The sequence below is a fragment of the Dermacentor variabilis genome, chromosome 5 (genome assembly GCF_050947875.1).
Source record: "Dermacentor variabilis isolate Ectoservices chromosome 5, ASM5094787v1, whole genome shotgun sequence".
NCBI lineage: Eukaryota > Metazoa > Arthropoda > Arachnida > Ixodida > Ixodidae > Dermacentor > Dermacentor variabilis.
In genome coordinates, this window is record NC_134572.1 from 76,163,530 (window position 1) to 76,172,449 (window position 8,920).

The following is an 8,920-nucleotide window of genomic DNA, read 5'->3' on the forward strand; positions in this document are numbered from 1 at the left end:
GTTTAGCAGCAGCAGCAGCAGCAGCAGCAGACGGAGGACTTCCATCGGTCGTCTCGCTCATGGCTCAGAAAGAACTGGCAGATAATTTCGCAGTGGCGAACGGCAGCGGCAATTTCGGCTCGGGCGGTGCACATATACAGATCCGCCGCCACCGATCTGGCTCTCTGATTGCCACCGCACAGGGGTTGCATTGGAGGAGGAGCGAAGAAAGGAATTAAGTTCGAGCCGGCGCTTTGACAACCGGAGACTCGCAGGAAGAGGGGGGAGGGGGGCGGCGTGTACACCCAGCGGCAAACGATGGGGGCAGAAGCGCGCGCAGCAAGCGGACAACACGATAAAGGGAGGAGGGAAGAGATAGCAGCGACTGACTGATGCCGCTGACGCCGATAGTGAGTCAAACCCAGCTGCGGAGTTGGTTTCAGGGACAACGCCGGCGATGCCGACACAAACAATATGATACCCTCGCTTCCGCAGCGCTAAGAACCAGGTCTAGCCGTGGGAAGGTGGTCACGTATTCGTCGACGTGCCGGGGCCTACGTGAAATAACCGGCGCGTCGGCAACTGAAGAGCACCCTATCCGCCACACAAGAACAGGGGGGGGGGGGGGACCCTTTCCTCCTCTTTCTGCATGGCGGCGACGGTGTTCTATGCAGTCACGTTATCTTGACTCTCTAGCGGCGTCAGCGGCATCCAGCGGTATCAGTCGGTCGCTGCTAGCGCTGGGGGGATGAAAGGGGGGCGGAGCTGGTTACGAGGCCGACGACAACGCCGACGACGACGCGAAACCCAGGAACGGACGCCAAAGAGCTGCGCTCTAAAAGCAGGCTTGCAGGCGGGCCTGAGCGGTGAGGGCCTAGCCGGCCTAGCCGCGGGTGCTCACCGCCGCTGCCAGGTGGCGCGACATGTACAGACAAACTGCATTGCAGGGTGCCCATAGCCTTTTTCAGTCCCAAAGCTACACTGTGAGCGTGCTGTGAGCTATGAGGCATGCTGCTGTGGAGGGCGTATGAGAAATTTGGCATGCATCCAGGTTGTTAAAGGCATAACTAAATCTACGTAAGGCAGGCAAGGCGCATTTAGGTATATAACAGTATTTGTTCCAGTTTTGTGTAAATATATACGCACTGAAACGCCAATGATGTCGATCAGTGAAAACCAAAGCCATATTTGCCTACTAGAATGCATTACGCGCACTACTTATAGCTGGAAATTTTGCCCTAACAAACATTCGCTTCTTTCCATGTTTCACACGTCCAAATTATGGCAAGATCCCGGTATAGGGTTCTTTAAAATTCACTACAATTTCATTTCGATATAAAAGATGGAGCAAGCTGTGGGTAAAAGCTGCCCCCAAAGCAGCTTGACAGTATACCACAGCTCCCTCCGTACATTGCAATTGGCAACAACAGGAATCGTGAAACACTCCACTAAATGTGGAAACGCTTATCAACCAGATGGCAAGGAGAAAAAAAATTACAAATTGAGAAGATTGATCCCAAAACTTAGGTGCTTAGGTGCATTCGTTAGTCAAATTTCATTATTTAGTTATTTAGCATTAGATATTCTACTACATATTTAGATACTCTTAAGAGCATCAGCCCCGTACCTTTGAAACGCAGGCCGGTACCTGTGCGTAAGTGCATTCCCAGCCACCTTGTCATGGAGCGTCCACCTCAACAGTCCAGGATGTCACCGTCAGCGTCCCTCGATAAAGAGCTGCCCAAGGTCTACTATCAAGTCAGGATTCACAACCGGGAGTCCCCGGGACAGCTTCTGAAAAGCTGGCAGGCATCGTTGTTCACCAACCCGAAAGAAGACGGCAAATGCGACGAGCAGTATCTGGACGTCGGTTGCGGGCCGGGTAACTTCACGTGACACTACCTGCTCCCACTATGCCGGCCATCAATAAGAACACTGGTGGCGGTGGACAACTCCCACTCCATGATCGACTACGCTAGCCGAGAACACGGCGACCCGAAGATCGAGCACCGCATGCTGGACATTACGGCCGACGACGAGGTGTCACAGTTCACCGAAACTGAAGGGCAGTTCGATCGCGTCTATTCCTTCCTGGCCTTTCATTGGATACACGACAAATGTGCCGCGCTGAGGAACGTCGAACGCCTTATGGCTACAGGAAGCGAGTGCTTGTTCGTGTTCGATCCTCATCCTGGACCGCTACAGCTTTCCAAAGCAATGATTAATTCACAGTGATGGAAGAAATACAGCGACGTGAGTACTTGCATGCCCAACGTCTTCGACCGCGGAAGGTCCTATCCTGCAGCTATCCTTGTGAGGTTCGGTACGATCTATGGATTCCTGGATTGAGGCTCCAACTCCACTCTTCATTTGTACAGGTTTTGTTGCATGATTAGCAGTGTCAACGCAATTCATTCCGGCGGTTCCGCATCCTCTAAATATAAGTGAGAGCGCGACAAGCGTGTTTGTCCACGTACTATGGCGGATTCCAATTATTTTCGTTCAGGTTTGTGTACAAATATTACCTTACTCGAAATGACAAGGTAATTAAGCTTCCGTAGTGTTCTACATGTGCAAATCATTACAAGTGCGAACACTATTTAAATTTTTTGAGCAAAGCGATTATTACGCCTTCGGGACAAAGTGAGAAAGAAACTCGTGTTGGGAAGACACGCAAAAGAAGGCCCCGTACACTGAACGTTATCACACGCAGCATCACAACGCATTGTTTGCAATACGCGTATTGCTACTATGTATACAACACAATTGATTATCCCGCTAGCTTGTAAACTAATCAGCGCCTCGTAAGTAACTTCCATGGTATCTCAGCCTTCTGCACCCCGTCTGATCAACGCGGACCCCGAAGCAAGCTACATGGGCGTACAGGTATTTAATAACTATATCACAAGAGCAAAATTCAATGTTAATGTTAAATTCAATGTTAAACAGTTAATGGTAATTCGCTCATTCATTAATAGTCGTAACTCTTAAGGGTTGTTGCGCGCTGTGTCACGTTTATGTTTACAGTTTTTTGTATCTTGTCTCTCTACATTTTGCCCTCCCCTAACAGTACTTACCCTGCGCATGACGGCCAGCCGGTTCTTGCAGTGGCTAACCTATCTGCCTTTCCTTCTCTTTCATTTTGTATTCTCCTCTCCTCGGGCTTATCTTGTTAAGCTAAGAATCTCCTTATTAACATTGGCCATTAGAATTGAGCAGTGGTAATTTTGAAAATATTTACTTTTAATAAACTGGGAAAATGTTTCGTCGATGAACTCGTGATGAATATAAATGACGCCTGAAGTCGTTTGAAGAAAAATGAAAGAATTGATCTGAGCCACATTTTTACGAGCCGTTAATTTTCTCCGCGTGCCAAGTAAAGTGCACCCAATTACTAAGTGGAGTGCACTGTTACTGATGATTCTTTAGTGAAAACCCACCAGCTATTTTCGCCAGGCTTCGTTCCTTGCAAGAGACAGAGAGAAGTTTAATGATATGAAATGCTGAGAGGTCGGCCTGAGGTATATTCCTCTAGCCAGCTACTCGGCATTGGGGGAAGGGGAAGAGGGAAAGAAAGAGGGAAGAGGTGCATGATGGGTGACGATGACGATAGAAGGAAGGAGTAGAACATATCGCAAGCAATTTGGCATGCTCAAAGTCTGCAATCCAAGCCCGTTGTTTTTAAAAAGTTCAGTAATGCCTGAATGGCCTTGAAACTCGATTGAGGATCGGGCGAAGGGCCTAAAATAACGTCCTCCGACAACGGTGCGCTGTCGAGACACGTAAGGTCGTTGTCCAACCTTTCACGCTCTTCCACGTACTTAGGGCAGTCACAAAGCACATGACCTATAGTCTCAGTCACAGTGCACACCTCACAGTGTGGAGACTCGGTGCGTCGCATGAGGTGCACGTATCCGCGCGTAAACGCTACCCCCAGCCTTAGTCTGTGCAGAAGACTGGCACAGCTTCGTTGAAGTTTCGGTGGTAGCCTAAAAGTCATGGCAGGGTCCAATCTCTGGAGTCGTCTGTGGCGATTATCCGGATTGTCCCAGTGCTGTGCTGTCAATTTTCGGATGACACTGGAGAGGAGACAGTTGGCGTCCGCTCTTGAAAAAGGAATTGAAAGCAGTGACTCTCGTTCTTCGAGCGCTTTCTTCGCTTCGGCGTCGGCCAGTTCGTTGCCCTGTATACCACAGTGACTGGGAATCCACTGAAATGTGATGTGGTGGCCATTTTCTTGTGCTAAAGTGTAGAGCTCGGCAGTTTGAAGAGCCAACACTCTGTAAGCGCTTTCTTTCAACACCACTCTAAGTAGTTGAAGAGCCGATTTTGCGTCGCTGAAGACTGTCCATATTTGAGGAGGCTGTCGCGAAATATATTGAACGGCCTCTCTGATTGCCACTAGTTCCGTAGATGTTGAAGTCGTCTTGTTATGGAGACGAAACCGTCGAATGACTTGATGCGCAGGCACGACGAAAGCCGCACCAGACGCATACGACGATACCGATCCGTCTGTATACACGCTCACCGAGGAATCATATTCTTTCGATATATAGTCAAGTGTTAAATGTCTGAGGCCGACGGTAGGTATTCGCGATTTTTTAGAAATTCCCGGAATAGATAGACGCACCGGCATTTTGGACATTACCCATGGGGGCATATGTGGAAGGTCAGCCGGGGCAAAGTATGCTGGTATGCAAGATATCAGTCTTTCATGGGCGGTGTTCGAAAATGCGCTGGCTCAGCATAGGTGTACCGTTAAGCAAACTTTTTTGTTTCCATGTTTGATGTCAGTATGCTTGCGTCCCTTAAATGGTGCTTAATTTTTTTTTTTTTTTTGAGGGGGCGGGGGAGAGCGATGGGGGGAGGCATCGAGCAATATCCAGTGTTTGAGTCGATATATTAGGGCAATTTTCCTCTAATATTCGCACAAGAATTTAACTACTCAATTCGAACGCTTTAAAATTATCATCGACAGGTGCTGAAGAATGCTGTGCCCGACTTTCTCGACACTGATGGCCCAGCATACCTGAGGAACTACCTTATCAACATCGTAAAATCAACCTCTCTGGTGCCACTGTCGTGCGAGCTGGTGCGTGTGGAGGCCACCAGGGCAAGCATCGACGACCTCTCGCGTAAGTTATTGCGCCCTGTAGAGATTGCTAAAAAAATTAAAGCAGAAAACTCCGGCGCAGCGATCATTCAGACATCCTGGGAATGATGGTTAGTATACATAAATTTGTCTAATATTCGCATTCGCCGCTTCAAACATCCTTGCCATTCTGTTTGTTAATCATATCTATCTATCTTTCTAAGTTTCCAAGCAATCGCAGTTTTCTAAACACAGCAAGAATATTAGTCTCGTCGCACATGCGCGTATTCGTCACGAATTGTTGCATTTATAACGCAATACAGTTTGTTGAAAGCAATCAATAAAAAAGCCACAAAGCCGTTCGAAACCAGAAGGGCGAAGTTTAGGCAAATCTATGTACTGCCCATCATTTCAATGCTGGCTAACCATATACTTACAACTCCCGTAGACACTTTAGCACCAAACTTCAGTTCGGTCGTTCTTGTTGAAAACTCAAGGTGTGTTCCATTCGCCTCAACTGTTGCTAATAAGGAGTTTCTGTTTTCTCTTCCCCAGCTTAAACTAACGTGGATGAAAACACTCTTTTCAGAAGCGCTCTCACTTGTGCGCGCTTTGCCTCCATAACTTTGTCTTCATTGCCACAGAAGATTGTCCGCGAGTATAGTGCCCGCACAGGTCCCATTGCAGGGGAGCACGCCCCCCCCCCCCCCCTCACTCCCAGTGCTGACTTGTCTGTGACATAGTAATTAAGCATTTGTTCAAGGGAAGCTGAAAGGTTTTCCAGAAAAAAATAAGAGCTGTGCGTAATGGTTTTCAACCCTCCGAATTCGAATATTTATTTATTCTTATTGCATCACATCGAAATTTATATCGCATCGAAATGGAGCGAAAGAAAGCGCAAACAGATTTTATTTCGACGAAAAGTGCAGCAGCAGACTCGGGGCAGCTCGCGCGCCTCGTTTCCGCCTGTGATTGGTCGGGCGCCTCGTGACGGCAACAATGGTGTTCGTCCAGAGCAACCGCTGCCGCTACACATGAAGCACGGTGCAAGGTGCTTTGGTGTTGTTGTTTTGCTCGAACGGTAACGGAAAATTTCGAGAGCTTGCGTTTCTATGAGGAGTTCGGCGTTACTCCCTACATGTTCGAGAAGATTGCGAAGAGCAGGCCTCTCCAGGAAGCAGAAGATGCTGGTGCAAACAATGCTTTCGACGCGAACGAAAGCGAAGTGTTAGCATCTCCTCGTGTTGGAAATGTTCTTTGCTGAGTATGTCTTTTTGCAAAGCTGCATTCAGCGATCCAGTGAGTTCTTTCCGAGCAAACTACTGTAGTGTTATGTTATTGCATGCCTCCTCGTGGAACGTAAGCGGGCATGCGATCGTCGGCATTTGCGCGCTGCTCCGAAGCTGTCGACAATGTACACAGACGGTTTAAGCGCGGGAAAACTTTCCTCGCTCTGGTAGCACGTGTAGTGACCTTCATCAGCACGCCATCCGCTCGCTACTCGTAAGCGGAGTCAAAGGCGGAGAATTACGCGGGTTACGTGAGACGGTCGATTTCGATCTGCGCGCGAGAGAAGGGGGAGCGCAGCGTCTTGGCGTGCGCCGGCTTTCTAACACATGCAAGCTTTATGGCTCATTGACACCGGCGACTTGAGGAGGTCGCGCGACCATTTGCGACTCGCGATCAAAAAGCGACCGAAGGCGACTGATGTTCACACCGGCAAGCCCGGCTGAGCGCGACACGCAAGTCGCAGTCCCGGAGATTATCGTCCTCAGCGAGCACTCTCGGAATCTACGCGGAATTTGCCGCGACGCGGGAGGAAGCCGGATGTAGCTACATGAAAGATCACTTCCGGTGCGTCGCTGATTGGTTTATCAGTTTTTCTACCATGGTCGCGCGACTGAAAAATCGCACAGAGAGCGACTGGCCCCAAATGCTCACTTTTCGAGAAAAGCGACCGTTTGCGACAATTTGCGACTGGTCGCTTTGCGACCAACTTCGTCGCGCAACCACTGTCAGTCGCCGGTGTGAATGAGCCCTTACACTTGCACTGCGTCATGGTAGCGGCATGCAGGCTGCTTCACAACACACGTGCGAATAGAAAATCGGCGCCGCTTTGCGACGAAACTTGCGTCAAGGGTGGGAGATAAGCACGCACCTTCCGTTGAGTGGGCTAACACGAAGGAGCTAGCAGTAAATGAAGTATTAGCAATAACTCGTCCCGTTTTTCTGTGTTCGCTGCCCCGACCTTTTTGCGCTCCGTTTAGAAAGCCTGCCAGCAGCAAGTCATCCTCTCACTCATTCTGTGGCCACATACAGCAACTGAGCAGGCCGAGTTGCAGGGATGCCTGTAGCACACGTACTGCGCACTTATATAATGCATCAAGCTAAACTGCACTTGGCAATTTGTTGCTAGTTCTTTGCACGTGTTCATTAATGCAAATGCTTTTTTGGCAGTTCAGTGATGCCATTGTAAACACACTTCATCTTAATAAATGTTCGTGCCATCACTGTATTCCGGCACTGTTGTTCTTGAGCGCTTGAAATTCTTTCGCTTCCCAGCAGCCTCCCACTTAGCTGAAAGCTTCTTGTCTTGCGGAAAGTAATGGAAGACAACATCGTCGCGGCCGCTGGTGTTCGTGAAACCATAGGCTGCACACAACGCCGGCATCATCGGCCGACTACTTCAATTGATGCTGCGCAAGTGAACTACCACTCTACATACACACAAACACCCACACAAACGAACGCAGGGTCGAGCGAAGCAGATTATGACGGCACGCACGCAGAAACAAGCACGGTCAGTCACGCTCGCGGAGACTGCGAAGGTCCGGAACGGAACACCAGTGTTGACGTCACTACGCCGCGGTTTCCGGTCTCCGCTGGCATCGTCAGCGTAAGCCGCAGCGCGCGGCGTTTGAAGGGGGGGGGGGCGGAACGACAGCGCTATTTTAACCGACGATTGCGTCGCTATTAAGTGAAAGATCCCGCTCAACATTTTACCTGCATGATTCACAAGGTCCCCGCATCCGTATATGAGCGTCTTATTGAATTCCGCAGTATCTTCAGCTTCCTTTTACCACCAACAAAAAAATCCTGTGAGCGAAATGAGCCCCAGCCTCCCTGTCCAGTTTCTGCACGTCCCTGCCAACCCCCCCCCCCCCGCCTCACTATTCAATATCATACCTGTCAACGCCCCGAATTTTTCATAAAGCTTAGAAATTTGGGCCCGTTCGGCAACATTATAAATATTATGTCATGGCCTAAGAAAAATAACCTAATTTTACTAAAACTATTAAGCGCGTTGAAACAAGGCCACTTGGTGCCTTCGTATCAACAAAGGTGCCGATGTCATTAGGCAAATAGCGGCGCTAGAATCGCTGGACGATATGAATATAATTCGAGCAGAATGCGTTCCCCTAGCAGGAGAGGCAGAAACTACGAACATATAAATCATCGGTTTCCGGGCGTCTTTCAGGCAGATGTCTATTCTTCCAATGTGGTCCTGCCCACAGCCCTATCTTTTCTTCTGTCTAGTTTTCTTTTATTTAGTGTGCGTGGGCGTGTGCGTGCATGCGTGTGCATGCGTATGTGTGAGTGCGTATGTGTTTATGTGTGGCAAATATCTTATATCTTATCAGGGAAGTGCAAGCGCCATCATTCCTCGCAAATGACTATGGTGTAAAGATTACCTGAAGGCGTGCTATAAAGATAGTGCAATGACCGGCACCAGGTTATCGTTTGTTTTTTTTTCCACGCAGGGGTAAAACAAAGGCAGATCTGATAAAAAGCAAGTCTGGAGTCGGGTAAGCTTTTCTGCGCTCCAATATTGCTGACATGTCAGTCACA

General features: G+C 49.0%; 1 pseudogene; it reads left to right on the top strand.

Annotated features, from left to right (window-relative positions):
• The first annotated feature begins 1,686 nt into the window (after positions 1–1,686).
• On the top strand, positions 1,687–5,200 carry LOC142583577 (juvenile hormone acid O-methyltransferase-like; annotated as a pseudogene).
• Positions 5,201–8,920: the final 3,720 nt, after the last annotated feature.